At 45.6% G+C, this 14,498-nt stretch overlaps 1 long non-coding RNA gene across 1 annotated transcript; it reads right to left on the bottom strand.

The window, feature by feature from the left end:
- Positions 1–3,338: 3,338 nt before the first annotated feature.
- Positions 3,339–14,415, bottom strand: LOC144103276 (uncharacterized). Its single transcript, XR_013308282.1, has 3 exons — positions 14,363–14,415; positions 8,208–8,285; positions 3,339–3,494 (listed from the first exon to the last, which is right to left on the bottom strand). It is a non-coding gene; the product is annotated as an uncharacterized LOC144103276 (long non-coding RNA).
- Positions 14,416–14,498: the final 83 nt, after the last annotated feature.

The following is a 14,498-nucleotide window of genomic DNA, read 5'->3' as shown; positions in this document are numbered from 1 at the left end:
ACACAAAAATCATTTAGCAATCAGTAGAACTACAAAATCATCGGTTGTTCAAATCCCTGCCCCAAGCTAGGCTCTAACATAACTTTTAATTTTATGTTTCTTGAACGCTGAATTGTATGACGCCATCCGGAATATTCTGCGGCAAACGGTTAGCGTGATACAATTTTTTTAACGTAGCCCCTGGTTATTTCTGGTACCCGGTGTCGACTACGCCGACGGGCTTTCTACTGATTGAGCTCTATACACTGACTGTCGCGTAAAAGAGACTGATTGCCTGAAATAAATTGATTTCGAAGTCCGGAACCGAAAATCTACGTCTTGCTTCCATGACATTCTTTCCCATTCCCACGCTTAAGCAGTCTTAGTTGTCTATGCCGAATATTTTTTATAGATAGATAGACAGATACGGAGAGCAAAGCTCTCCGAGCAAAGCTGTATAGCAGGAATTGATATCGGCAATTTTTTGTGTAAACTATACGGCTTTTCTACTTTTCTTCCAAAGGCGCAGATCTATCAGGGCGAGCACGTAAAACGTTAATTTATCCTCGCATCAAGCACTCTGTAATAAAATCTAAAATGGAGCTATATTTGTTTAAATTCGCTTCAAAGAAAAACGTATTTCTACCTCCTGCAACACTCCTACGGGCGATGCATCCGCAAGCATCGAAAGCTGCTTTCAAATTTCCGAAGAAGCAATTATTTTATGTGTTGAAATGTAGCCTGAAGAATGATTTTTATACTTTTTCACAACGTCGCCGCGGTGGCGCAGTGGGCATGGCGCTCGGCTGCTGACCCGAAAGACGCACGTTCGATCCCGGCCGCAGCGATCGAATTTCGATGGAGGCGAAATTGTGGAGGCCCGTGAGCTGTGCGACGTCAGTGCACGTTAAAAAACCCAGGTGGTCGAAATTTCCGGAGCCCTTCACTACGGCGTCTCTCATAGACTGAGTCGCTTTGGGACGTTAAGCCCCCATAAACCCATACCTTTCCACAGTGTGTGGTGCACTGTGACAATTCAGGAATATTAACTATATTACATCATTTCTCTGATTCGAGTGCATGCAGAGTACATCCCGCGTGTGGTAGACGCAACCCTGAACCTCTCGTTTTCTTCAAAAAATAGTTTTTGTGAACGTTGCTCTATGTAAAATAGTTTTGTGCGGAAAGAAGTTTTATACACCGAGGTTTTCAGATTTACGTGCTGGCGTTCTTTTCTGCCCTTTTAGAAGTTTTAATTATGCAGTAGCGTGCTTACAGCTTACCTTGCACAGCCCACGCACCAGCTCATTGGCTGCTTCGCACATAGGCTGCTTATACAGCCCCTTCGTGTCCTCTAAGGACAGCAGTGAATACCACGGGAGAGAAGAAATTGTGATTGGTGTCAAAAGTGTTTAATGTCCTGATTCCAACTCAAGCCTGGTTGACATCTTTGGACGAATAAACTCTATGGACTGCATTTCTCTGTGGTACGGCATTGTGTACTTGTTATGCGAAAGAAATCAAAGGGACGAATTGAAAAAGAAACCTGTTTCAAGGTACTAATTTCTCGATGGCAGTGTTGTTGACGTAAGAACCAAGGCTTGCCTTATTTAGTTTTCAGTAGGTTTTGTTTTCTTGTTATCTTAAAACGCATCCTCATTATTTTACATTTCTAAAGTTTTGCAACTTCATCTGTTTTCTTTCCAGGCAAGCTGTTCATTTCAGTTCCAAGCATCCTCGCGTTTCAGCACGCCGCTTCCCAGTGCTCAGCAATGAACTAAGGTCATTTCAGTCATGGCAGTAGCGGAGACAGCGAAAACATATTTCCTAAATAGCCTTCGTATTCGCACTCTAAATATATCAACAGAGAAATAGAAGTGGTCCCTGGTGTCAGTCTACTTGAACCCCATTCATCCACACGTCAAAACGTTATCTTGACCTAAGGCCGTCCCTTGTCGAGGCAGCTTATGTCTGTCATAGTGACAACTCCTAAATAAGTGTCATGAACACTCAATATCACTTCGCGCTTCTGTTCCGCTCCTTCAACACCTCGAAAGCAAGCGGGAGAGGGACCTGCTCGTGATGCGGGAGCGGCCAATACCTCAGTAGCGTGACAACGCACTATTAACGCAATAACGCAACGCAATATTAAGCATAGTGTCTGCGTTGAATAAATAGTGTTATGCATTCCAAAGGACACCAGGCTACCAAGACTACCAAATTGTTCCTTTGTAGTTTATAATGTATACTCCTATCTATACAAAGATTTTCAATCTGTGCGAATAGTTATGCGTAAATCGGGCATGCAGTAGCTAATCACGAATGGTGCTGTAGTTGAATATCAATTGCGAAAGTTCTTGCATCTGTGCTGGTTGCTACATAGTTTGAGTATAGTCAGCATGGGAAAAAAGCAACACATTAAGGACGAAGCACAACGCTGGCGCAGTCGTCCTTCATATGTTTGTGTCTATTCCCCTGATTTCAATTATTGACCGCTTTCTAGCAAGTACAAATTTTTTTTCGCTACTCCATGCAACACCTTCTACCACATATTGTTTTCGAGTGGTTTAAAATGAAGATCACAAATATATTTATACTGCATGCTCAACGGCGACGCTTCAGCCTCCTTATTCGTGCTTAAAATTTTTAATGCAGATATGTCGTTATTAAAATGACGCCGACATGTATAACACCCAATAAATTGTATAGATAGTGTTCCCCGCGTCTTAAGCGGCGTCATGTTCTAACACACATATTTCGTGAGGCTCCCTCCAAAGCTCGATAAATGGGGCCACTAGAAGCTCTGGTCTAACCTCTAGCCAACATATTTGACAATTTCTTTTGTGTAAAGCGTATACTGAAAAGCATGTGCTCAGAGCTTTTTATCTCTGACGACAACTCTTCACAGTTTGTCGCATGCATGAAATCATGCCAAATAATAGCCCGAAAAAATGCTTCATGCTGTACAAGTCGTGCACACTAAGCGCATTCTCTTCCTACAGAAAAGCGTACCTCGCGATCAACACATATTCGGCAAATGGGTGCATCTAGCCTTAAAAATAGACGACAATGGATCACAGGCATCGCAGGGGTTGCACTGAGGTGCACGTTTCCTTAGCACAGAGACCTTCAATTATCAGTGAAGCTTTTAAACCAATAGTTCCTCTTTTCACCACAAAATGCAATACCAGAGCAGAGAACATTCGCTTTGCTAACCGCCAACAGGCGGCAATTAGGCATTTAGGAACTGTTGCCATTGGAAAATAATATTTAGCTACCTCTTGATCACAATCACAAAGGCCGAACTATTTGTAACATGTTTCACTCGGTGTGAAGCACTTCAACACTCCACACTATGTTTAAAGAGGAAATAAAAGCCCATACTTGCTCATGTACAACACCACGTCGTTGTCTTCAAATATGTGGTGATTTCGTTCAATAAATTCTGAAATTTTCGTCATCGAGCCAGCCATCGTCTTGTTGTCAAACCGTTGATAGGCAATCTCTGTGTCATTCTGTAAAAGTATACCATTAAACAATCTATATGTGAATGTGGGCTATAAATAATGTCCGAACCGGTGGTTACCAAAAACGACTGCTAGAACGTCTACTGGACCAGTTTCATATATATTCAGATTAGATACAAGAAAATAACTCCGGTTGGTAACTCAGGATCTTCATTTCTTGTGCTCTTTTATTGGTACCATCGGCTAGGAACAGCGAGACACACACCGTAGCAAGATACACAGTCTGCTCTGTGGGTCCTTCATTTACTGGAGTGCGACTTTCCTCTTATGTGTATGTGTTATCGCCATCATTCTGATACTCAAATGCTTTCTGACTCATCCCTGCCTTTACTCTTTAGCTTTTCCGGCGGATGATGTCACGTCACTCGACATTGCTGACAAGATGTTAGGACAAGGAAAGATTCCTGGATATGTGCCCCCTAGCCCTCCTGTCTTCGCATCCATGTATCCTGGGCCGAGAGCTTTGCCCCCAGCCTCGCCACTTTGCCAGCAACCATGACATGCTATACGCCGCAGCTAGCTCTCTGACGGACGTAATTTGTTGCTTTTATTCTTCAGCATCTAGACCGTATGGAGCATGTGGCAGTGCGTCCGGACCTCTGCGACTCCTTCCACTATTGTTGCTGAGTGCTCAGTGCACTCACATTGGCGTGGTAAAAATTTAAAGGGCGCCTATTTACATCAAGTGTTGACGATTCAAAACCATTAGTCTGAAGCCAGCTCGGCCTTGTTCCCCTCCTTCGGCACAGCGTCTCGCCACATGCTTGCAGCGGCCGATACTGCCTTCACCAACGTACTCTTGTGAAAGCCCTCTTAGCTTCCTGGGATATTGCTCTGCAGAAGAGAGCTGCTACATTTATTTTCTGGCTCTATTATAACATCATACCCATAGAGATGTCTACACACATATACACAGAACCAAACACAGCTGACAGCTGCCACCAAATCCGAAACCCCTATAGGCCATGTCACTTGACCAGCGCACCCAAAAGCCGCCTGTACACATGCAAACTCGACCATGTCAAGTGATCTCACGACGTCACACTTTTGTGTGATCAATCAGCACTAGTCATGCCACGTTTTCCTGCGAAGTCATCACTGTCTGGACCAATAGGCGTATTTTGTAGCTAACCACGTATCTTATTTTTCAGCTAACCTGCCAAATTAGCCACGTCACGTGATGTCATGACGTCATACGCCCGACAAAAAATGAGCGCTCGCCCACATCACTTGACCATGTGACGGCATCACTGTTTCGACCAATCACGGGATTTTATAACCTCGTTTCTTTCTTCTTTATAATGACTCCTCTTCAGATCAGAATAAAATTTACGCGTGCCTTCATCTGGGCTACTGTCTGCATGCTATGTAGTCTTCTACGTCTCAACTCTAGCCCAGACTGCCACCGTCATAAAACCCCTTCTCGTCATTCCTCCGGTCCTTTGCAGCTAGTGCTCTCTCCTGAGAGACAAAAATTATTCTGGACGAAGAAGAAAACTTAAGACAAAAGGCAGTTCGACTGTCACTGACCGCTTTTCCTTACTCTCTCATTGACCGCTTTAGAGCACTTCCCTAGCTCTGAATGGTCGCCGCTGCGTCATTGTGGCCGTAGGCGAGCTCATTCCTTATGTTGACACCTTGCCTTTGCTGTCCGGCTTAACGCCTGATGTTCCTATTTTCATCTGGTACATTATAGCTGTGGTCCATAGAGCACGGAGAGCAACTTCAGCGTCCCGGGTCGTGTATTTCACTCGAAAACTGTCGAAGCACTGCTTCAGCGATGCCGTATTGTTCACCGCTTCACAACGGCCTAACACTTGCGACAAACAGTGTGTTTTAACGCTTCAAAAATAGAATGTGTGACGTGCTCTTCATGTACTTGTCATCGCAGCATTCTAATTAGGAGCGGATTCTGCCACTTGTTGGTTACGCCTGTGAGAATGTCACGTAGAGTAGAACCATCTTTTTGCTTTTCTTTTTTCTGTACGAAGGAGAGCCTACCTGCACAATGAATTCCATTGTTCCGCATCACCCGGTCGTATCTGTATCTACTACCTACTGGCACCAACGACGTGGTACCTTTTGCAAGGTGCCATGCACGCAGAACAATGGCGCCAAATTTCCCGATGATTTACGGCAGAGAAGCATTGCCGCCACAAACACCTTCAACCCGTCATCGATCCTGCTCGGTCCTATTGGGATTCCCTCGTGTGGATTTCGGTATGCAATAGCAGGGGCGTGGATTCAGCCTCATGCAAAATATCGCAGTAGTTTTTGAATCTGATAAAACATACCGCGCCGCCGCGGTGGCTCTGTGGTTATGGCGCTCGGCTGCTGATCTGAAAGACGCGGGTTCGATCCCGGCTGCGCGGGCGAATTTCGATGGAGGCGAAATTCTACAGGCCCGTGTACTGTGCGATGTCAGTTCATGATAGAGAACCCCAGGTGGTTGAAATTTCCGGATACCGTCACTACGGCGTCCCTCACAGCCCGAGTCGCTTTGGGAGGTCAAACTCCCCAAAGCACTAAACATAAACCCACTTACGCAGCCCTTCCCTTAAGACCACTAAGAACCCCAGCCAATACCGCGTTCTCCGGCGGACCTCTCAGGTGAACTGTTATTTAATCATTTTCACCACAGAGGACCTCGGTCCTGGAGATCGCGATGCTGTGCACGTTTAGAACCTCAAGCCGCACTGCTATCCTACAGTTGGCTCTTTTCCGTGCGTGGGCAGGATGCCATCGCTTCTGTCGAAGGGTAAATGCACTATTGCATATTTGCACACACTTAAGTTAATTTGAATCCGACGACAACCCCAGTCACAATGTTTCGTGTTACGTCAGCTTTAATAGAAATATAGTCATTATCCCTCTACCCAAAACCGAACAAATTTACTAGTTTCATAAGAAACACTATGCCGTTTTTGCGCCCACACACTAGAAAAATATACTCAAGGCTTGTTTTACGTGATAACACTGTTCGTGAAAACAGATGCCTTATTCTCGTAATGTCACTTATTCTTGTTCCCGAGTAATTCCTTCGGTAGATGACAGTAACTAAGCTTGAAGATAATTTGGAAACATAAGTAATTAATAACCATACCACACGGTTACTATTGCTTCTCTTCACCGCACTCACAAAGTGAATACTCAAGCAGTCCAATAGAGATCAAATCAGATCAAATCCAAGTGACATGAAGAGCCACCGCTGTAACTTAATTGTTATGGTAGTCGGCTGCTGACCCAAAAGCCACGGATTCGATCCCGGCTGCGGTGGTCGAATGTCGATGGAGGGGAAGTGCTAGAGGCCCATGTACTATGCGATGTCAGCATGTTAAAGAACCGCAGGTGGCCTAAATTTCCGGAGCCCTTCACTACGGCGCCCTCAGCCTGAGTCGCTTTGGGATGTTAAACCCCGTAAACAATAGATGACATGACGATTAGAGATTGTTAAACGTGCCAAGAAACGTACCAAATCTTCCTTGTGCAGTGAAGAACTATGGATAAGAAAATCAGAAAGCAACAGGAAATTATGACATATTTTAAATGCGAACGCCTTACTAGTCCCATTAAGAGAAAAGCTGGTGGCTTGTATTAGTGTACACACGGATAGTACAGACAATCTCAGCGATATCAAGAAAAATAAGGTGACGTCATCAAGCGGCTGTAAAACATACGCAGGCCGAGCGCACCCATTTCACAGTGGGTGACTAAGGCGCGGGCATGAGCCGAGAAAAATAAGGTTTCTCACTCTCTCGTCCTTTTATATAAACTCCCCACAGGCCGACCTCCATGTGGCACCAGTTTTACCGACTAAATAACTGCAAAATGTTGATTGCAACCGTTTTTCCTACAGCGTTCTGGGTGTTGTCATAGGATTTCCAATTTCAGAGAGCTTACAGGCACTAGTCAAGTTGGAGGCTAACTTGCGATAAGGATTGGAACCGACGACATATGCACCTTCAACGGTACGCCTTCCCAGACTTTTTATCTTTTTCTTAACGCGCGGTTTAAGCGTCCAGGGAGATGTGAGACAGTTACTGCGCCATTGCCTTTTGTTATGCAACCGTTCTTCATACACACTTGAGAGTGGTGTCATACAATTTCTTGTTGCATACAGCATACGTCTCTTAGGTTCGAGGCGGGCTCGCGACAGCTATTTGAACCGAATGTTCGGTTGTTTCATTGGGGCCTTTGGGGTTTAGCGCTGGAACTTTGAGGAGGCACGTCTTCGTTCCATTTCTCAGTGCGCATCCGGTGTCGAGGTCGAACGCTTACAATGACACACTAATGCTTTCGCCTGAACTGCACGTAAGCATCCTCAAGTGTCCTCTGGATTATTCTTTTTTGTAAATAGAATACAAATAAACAAGCTGCTGGGAACTCTGTGTCCTTCCTTTACGTAGTTCAAAGATTCATGAGACGCTCTTAAAGGTTTCATTTTTAAAAATGATGACCTACACCTTTACTGCTACAAGGGAGAGAAAGCGTTTACATACAGATGAAAATGCACTCTAAATGCACCTGATGCTGCATCCTGAAGTCAAATCCTTTACGAGGACAGAAAATAGCGTTCAATATTTATAGTTCTTATATGAAAACCTGAAACTCCCCTCATTGTATCTTGAAAGGCAATAAAGTGAAAGAAAGTTTTTTTTTGTTGTGGCTACTTGTCAAGGAGGCATGAAAGATAGGACTTACGTCTAATATCACAATGTCTGTGACGACGACTTGCATGTCTAGAATGTCACGATCAGTGCTGGCCATAATTTGATTCACCTTCGGGAAGAAGAAGCGGGAGGAAGCGTGAGACGGGAATGTATTATTTTTCTGAATCAATTTTGAATTTAAGAACGCAGAGAGGAGCAGCAAAAAGGGAGCGCTCATTTTTCTTCTTGGTAACCAAGATGCACTAGCCATGAAGAAGTATATGTGATCTATTGCAGCCGTAATTACCCAGGGCGAAGGACCATTTGTGACTAAAACATATTTTACTTTTTTGGAGATTTCAGCCTTGTAATAGTGCTGCACTGCCATGTTATCTTTTTTAGGACTAATGCATCTCGGGTTATTGCAAATGGTCAAAGAGAACGACAGCATCAAATTTTGTTTGCAGTACAAATAATTCCTGCTGCTGTTAGTGGATATGTTGATGTTTGTCTGGCGTCAAAAGGCGTATTAATTCCTGAGAATTGTGAATTTAACACTTTCCGCCCCTGGATTTAAACTTCTTGAAATCAAATCGCAACAAGCTGCTAGATCGCCGCTTGAAGTGAAGGCATCGTAGCGGTGCCAAGAGGATAGCGCCATAAAACTGCTTTAACGCAGTGCAGTGGGCATGCAAAATGAGGCAGTTGTGGCAACTTGTGTATTTTATTTTCATGGCAGTGTAGTTTATAAAACTAGTTTATAAAACTTCGCTTCTGTTGAACTTAGTGACCTGAAGTTTTTCTTCACAGTACCTATAAAGTGGGACATTGTGTTGAAGTGTAGACTTTCTGCCCCATTGTCCTGTCGCTTATGAATTTGCTTGTGAAGACACCAGATTGCTTGTCTACGCAAAAATTGCGGTAGATGACGCTAGTTCAATGTGTCTGTATAAAGATTTAACTACCCAAACAGCATAGCAAAGACTGACAATACAGCTCAGTTATTTGGTAGGCGGAGAAAACTGAAACATTTTTGCATTCGGCATGACAAACAAAATCCAAACAATTTCCAATTCTGTGCTGGATTACTTTGGCTTGTGGAGATGGCTGGATAAATTATATACAATAAAAAAAACAAGTGCCAGTCTTTTTCGACCTGAAAACATAAACAGGACATTGATAGCTGCCAATTCCTTGCTCACTCATTTTACTTGGCTGTCCTCAAACGCAGTGATTATTGTAGAGCTTACTGTGCAATAATTGCATTTGAGCAGTGGGTCACAAAGTGACTGGTATAGTCGAAGTAATATGGAAACTTCAATGTATTCGTATGGAGTAATATGGAAACTTCAAAGTGCTGTTCAACGACTGTCTCTTCCTGTCTACTTGAAAGGACTGCAATATAGGCACGGCCACCTCCATTCTGCGAACTCTTAAAACTCTCTTCTTGTTTCAGAAGAAAGACCTTCGTGAAAGTTCATATATATTTGTTGCACGCAAAGATCTGTCCTCTTTTCAGCGCCCGTAAATTTTGCTTACCTTAAGCGGAAAGGGACGAGAATAACTGTTCACAATACTAATCTCCTTTCACAACGAATTTTAGAATTGAGTAAACAAGCTATGACACGTGCATTTTTCCACTGTCATAGACAATCATCCTTCGAAGGTTGCGCCACACTTATGCGACTTGGGAGCCGAACCATTTGACCTGCATGAAGAATATCTTGGTTCCCCACGTGATGGTTTCCGTCATTAACGGACGCACTGAACTGTGGACAGTGAATTGTTCGATAGAATCTGTAGTTCTGCCTGAAGGCCCGAAGCGTGCATCATGCAGCCACGACTATCCGGTATCCGTTGCCTTGGTTACCGACACCTTGGGCGCAGCAGCACAAGAGTTTTACGACGAGTCGCAGTTACTTCGCATGATCGACAACTCCTTTCCAGGCATTAGCGCTGTGCTCTGTTCGCCATCCTACAGCGACACTACCGTGTTTGTCATTTCACAACCCGGCGGCCTATCTTCCATCCTCTCGCCTCGGACCCTGCACAGGGTTTACACTGGCGCCTCACATCCAATCTGACAAAAGCCCTACCGAGTGTACTGTCTGAACGCACTGCGGTGATCAACGAACAAGGGAAGGAGATGTCAACCAAAGGTGTTATACAAGAGTCCTCGAGAACCTGGGCTGCTCCAGTAATTCTTGTTCGAAAGAATGATAGATCATGCGTTTCTGAGTGGATTACAGTCTTCTAAATGCCGTCACAAGAAAAGACATACACCGCCTCCCTTGAATCAACGATGCCATCGACTGTCTTTTTTAAGCCTCCTGCTTCTCTTGTGTTGACCTCCGGTTGGGGGATTTGCAAATCCCTATGTACCCCTCAGACAAAGAGCAAACAGTGTTTATTGCACCTGACGGCTTTCATGAATTTAATGTGATGCCATTAGGCCTTTGTAATGCGCCTGCTACCGTCGAGAGTATATGGACACTTACTCAGCGGTTTGAATTGGGAAATATGCATGTGCTACCTAGACGATTTTGGCATTTTCAGAAAGATGTCCAGTGAGCACAATGACCGTTTAGCTCTCGTTCTGGACTGTATGCACAAAGCTGACCTTGTGCTTCATTGTAAAAAGTGCCAGTTTGCTTCACGTCGAGAGTTAGTGCTTGGACACTTCGTTGACAAAGACCGCGTCAGATCTGGTCCAGCCAAAACTGAAGCTGTCGATTCGTTCAAGGCACCACAGTCTGTCAAAGAGCTGCGAAGTTTCTTGGCCTTATGCTCATATTTTCTCCGCCTTATTCATCGCTTTGCGGTCATCGCATACACCCCGACAGGCCTGCTTAAGAAAGATGTGGCTTTCGAGTAGACCCCTGCGTGCAGCTACACCTTCCGCCAACTAGAATTACTTTTCACGTCCCACCCTGTACTTCGCCACTTTGATCTCTCCGGCCCTACAGAGATTCATACCGACGGCAAAGGTATTGGTCTCAGCGCTGTGCTCGTCCAGTGCTGCGACAACAAAGAGCACGTTGTTGCCTATGCAAGTCGCTCGCTCAGTAAGCCGGAGCGCAATTATACGGTCATCAAGCAAGAATGTCTCGCCGTCAACTTCGCCACGCATCGTTTCCGTTCATGTCTGTACGAACGCCCGTTCACCATCGTCACCTACCATCATGCCCTCTGCTGGCTCGTTAACCTTCGTTTCCCGTGTGGCCGCCTTGCACGGTGGACTCTCCGGCTACAGTCGCCTACAAGAGCGGTCGCCGGCACGCTTCCGCGGACTGTCTTTCGCGGCTGCCCCTTCCTGAGACGGAGTCTAACATGGGTAACTTCGACCACTGCGTCGCGTCAGTGTCACCGTTTCTTCCTGATCTCACGACATTCAAAGCGGAACAGCTGAAAGATTCAACCCTGCAGTCTCTCATTGCGGAGGCTGAAGACCCCGTCGGTGCAAACCATTCCTGTGTGCGATGTAGTCGCCCATAAAAGAAAAACTATTCTACAGGCCAGCACTCCCTCCTGGTAGTTCCGAAGAGCCTGTACTCCTCTGTCTTGCAGGTCATGCATGACGACCCTACATATGGACATCTTGGGTCGGCACGCACGCTCCATCGTATCCAGGCGCGCTTCCATTGGCTAAACATGTGTGCTGCGACTGAGCTGTACATAGCCAGGTGCACTCAGTGTCAACAAATCAAGCGCCCCACTAGCGTTGCATCTCGGCAGCTTCATCCTGTGACACCACCTGCCGCACCGTTTGAGCAAGTGGGCATAGATCTCCGGGGCCCATTTCCCAAATTCTATCATGGGAACCGCTGAATAGTGGTTTGCGTTGACTACCTTACTCGGTATTGCGACAAGTACTTGGGTTTGGGCTAGTTGGTGCATAGCTTCTAGATGATGTCAGGATGGCGCGAAAAGAACAAGGACAAAATAGACACAAGAGGCACAAGAATGGCGCCTGTCCTGTTGTGTTCTTGTGCCTTTTTGTCCTTAGCCTTTTTGCGCCGTCCTGGCTTCATCTAGGCGGTATTGTGAAACGACAGCCCTACCGCCGTCTACAGCGTATCATGTGTCCTTTTTTATGCTGTGCTCCATAGTTCTACGTCATGGACCACCAAAAGTTATCATCAGTTACCGTAGTCGGCACTTCACCGCTGACGTCGTGAAGTAGCTTCTCTGTTCTTGCGCATCGCATTTTCGCCATTCTTCGCCTTACCTTCCCTAGATGAATGGGCTAAGTGAGCGCGCGACCCGTTTGATCACTAACTTGCTGTAAACGTACGTTGATTCCAAACGCAAAAAATGCGATAGCGTCCTGCCGTTCACAAACTACGCTTTCAATTCCACGCGCAATGAGACTACTGGATTCAGCCCCTTCTTTTTACAATAAGCTCCCCCTTCACGCTACACCCTGGACACCACACTATCATTTTCTGCCGAGCCTCGTGAAGATCCTTCCATCGCCAAGACACTTTGTCTCGCCGAAGAATTCCGGCGTCTTACCCGCCTTCGTATTCTCGCCTCCCAAGATCAGTTCAAAGCGAGCTACGATGCCTGCATCCATCACGTCACTTACAGCCCTGGTGATTTGGTCTTGTTGTGGCGGCCTGTCTGAAAGCGGGGATTGTCCCAGAAGCTGCGGTACCGCTATGTAGGATCCTATGTTATTATTGAGCAAATTAGCGAGCTCAATTACCACATAGCGCCTCTCACAGCAAGTGGCCGTTGTTCTGCATGAACTGAAGTTACTCATGTTGCCCTGCTACATACTTATCATTCGAGAGGTGTTTTTAACTCGCCCAGCGGGCTTCGGCTGCGGTGGGGAAAGTGTGACGCCCATGAAGAGGTGGTGACTATTCTATTTGGTCGGCATCGCTGACTACGCAGTAGATAAGGAGAACGAGGTAGATGGTTCTCGTGCTCGACAAGCGGACCCAGCTGGTTTTCAGTCACCCGTCGTGGTCTGATAAACCCCTGCGTAAAAATATATTTCTGCTCTTGTCAGACCTTACATATATATGTAAATGAATATTGCGGCCCATTTTCTTCCAACACTTGTCTTGACTTCATATTGCTGGCAGTGATAATCATGATGATGATGTCCACAGGCTGAATGGCACAAACAAACGGCGGGGGATTGGCGAGGGTGCATTGATTGAGGCCGCCACAACAAGGCCAAATTCTGCCAATAAAATGCAATAATATTGAACTTCTATTTTCTGAAGGGCACTTCATTTTTATCACTGGGTCGATTTCATTAAGTGACTGGGCGCATAACTGTATTTAATGTGCGCAGGGCATCTTATATATTTAGTGTGCGTTACTTTATTCCCGAACTTCTTATTATGATCTTGTATTCAACTTTTATGATAGCTACAGGCACAGTTGAGCATGCTTGCATGCTGTTGTCAGGAACAATGAAACGAAAAGCGCACAGGCCTGCCCACGGTCTCAAGCTGAGCCACAATCGCTGCCATGTGCTTAAAGTAGGAGAGTTGAAAGATAGGACAGCAAAGATTGAAAGAAAAGACGCGCGCTATTATGTCCCAGGCCGATCCCGGAGGCAGTGCAATACCGGGTCAACCTGGTGAGCAAGACTGTTGAGGCATTTTGTTCCCACTCTGGCTGTGTGCACGTCTAGCATGGACGCAAATAATTACTTAGGTTTAAAAAAAATCAAAATAACTGTATTCGGGTTAGATTTCTGGGCTTGAAGACTTCGTGCTTCCTGCTATAAGGCGCTTATCTGCTTTTAACATATGCACACGTCAGTCGCCACAGTACAACAGCATGCTAAGTTATTCTTTTTAGCATCTGCCGTAGAAAGAAACGACTCTATTGAAGCATCATCATTAATACGTTTCCACTGCTTTGGGTTCCCTTAAAACCAGTCGGTAAAAGTCCTGCTTGCAAAATGCCGCCGCGGTGGCTGAGTGGTTATTGCGCTTGGCTGCTGGCCCGAAAGACGCGGTTTCGATCCCGGCCGCGGCAGCCGAATTTCGATGGAGGCGAAATTCTAGAGCCCCGTGTACTGTGCAATGTCAGTGCACGTTAATGAAACCAAGGTGGTCGAAATTTCCGGAGCCCTTCACTAAGGCGTCTCTCATAGCCTGAGTTGCTTTGGGACCTTAAACCCACATAAACCAAACCAAACCTACTTGAAAAATAACTGCAAAAGCGACAATGTAAACTTACAGCGTTGAACAGGACCCGCAGGTAATCCAAAAGGTATTTGTGTTCATGTCCTTCAATCTCAGGAAAAGAAGTTGCAAGTGCACTGCTAACAATGACGCCTGTCTCAATTGTGCCTTGTTGAGGGCCTGGAACATAC

This window comes from Amblyomma americanum, chromosome 9, assembly GCF_052857255.1.
Source record: "Amblyomma americanum isolate KBUSLIRL-KWMA chromosome 9, ASM5285725v1, whole genome shotgun sequence".
Lineage (NCBI taxonomy): Eukaryota > Metazoa > Arthropoda > Arachnida > Ixodida > Ixodidae > Amblyomma > Amblyomma americanum.
This window is presented reverse-complemented; position numbering and strand designations above follow the sequence as displayed.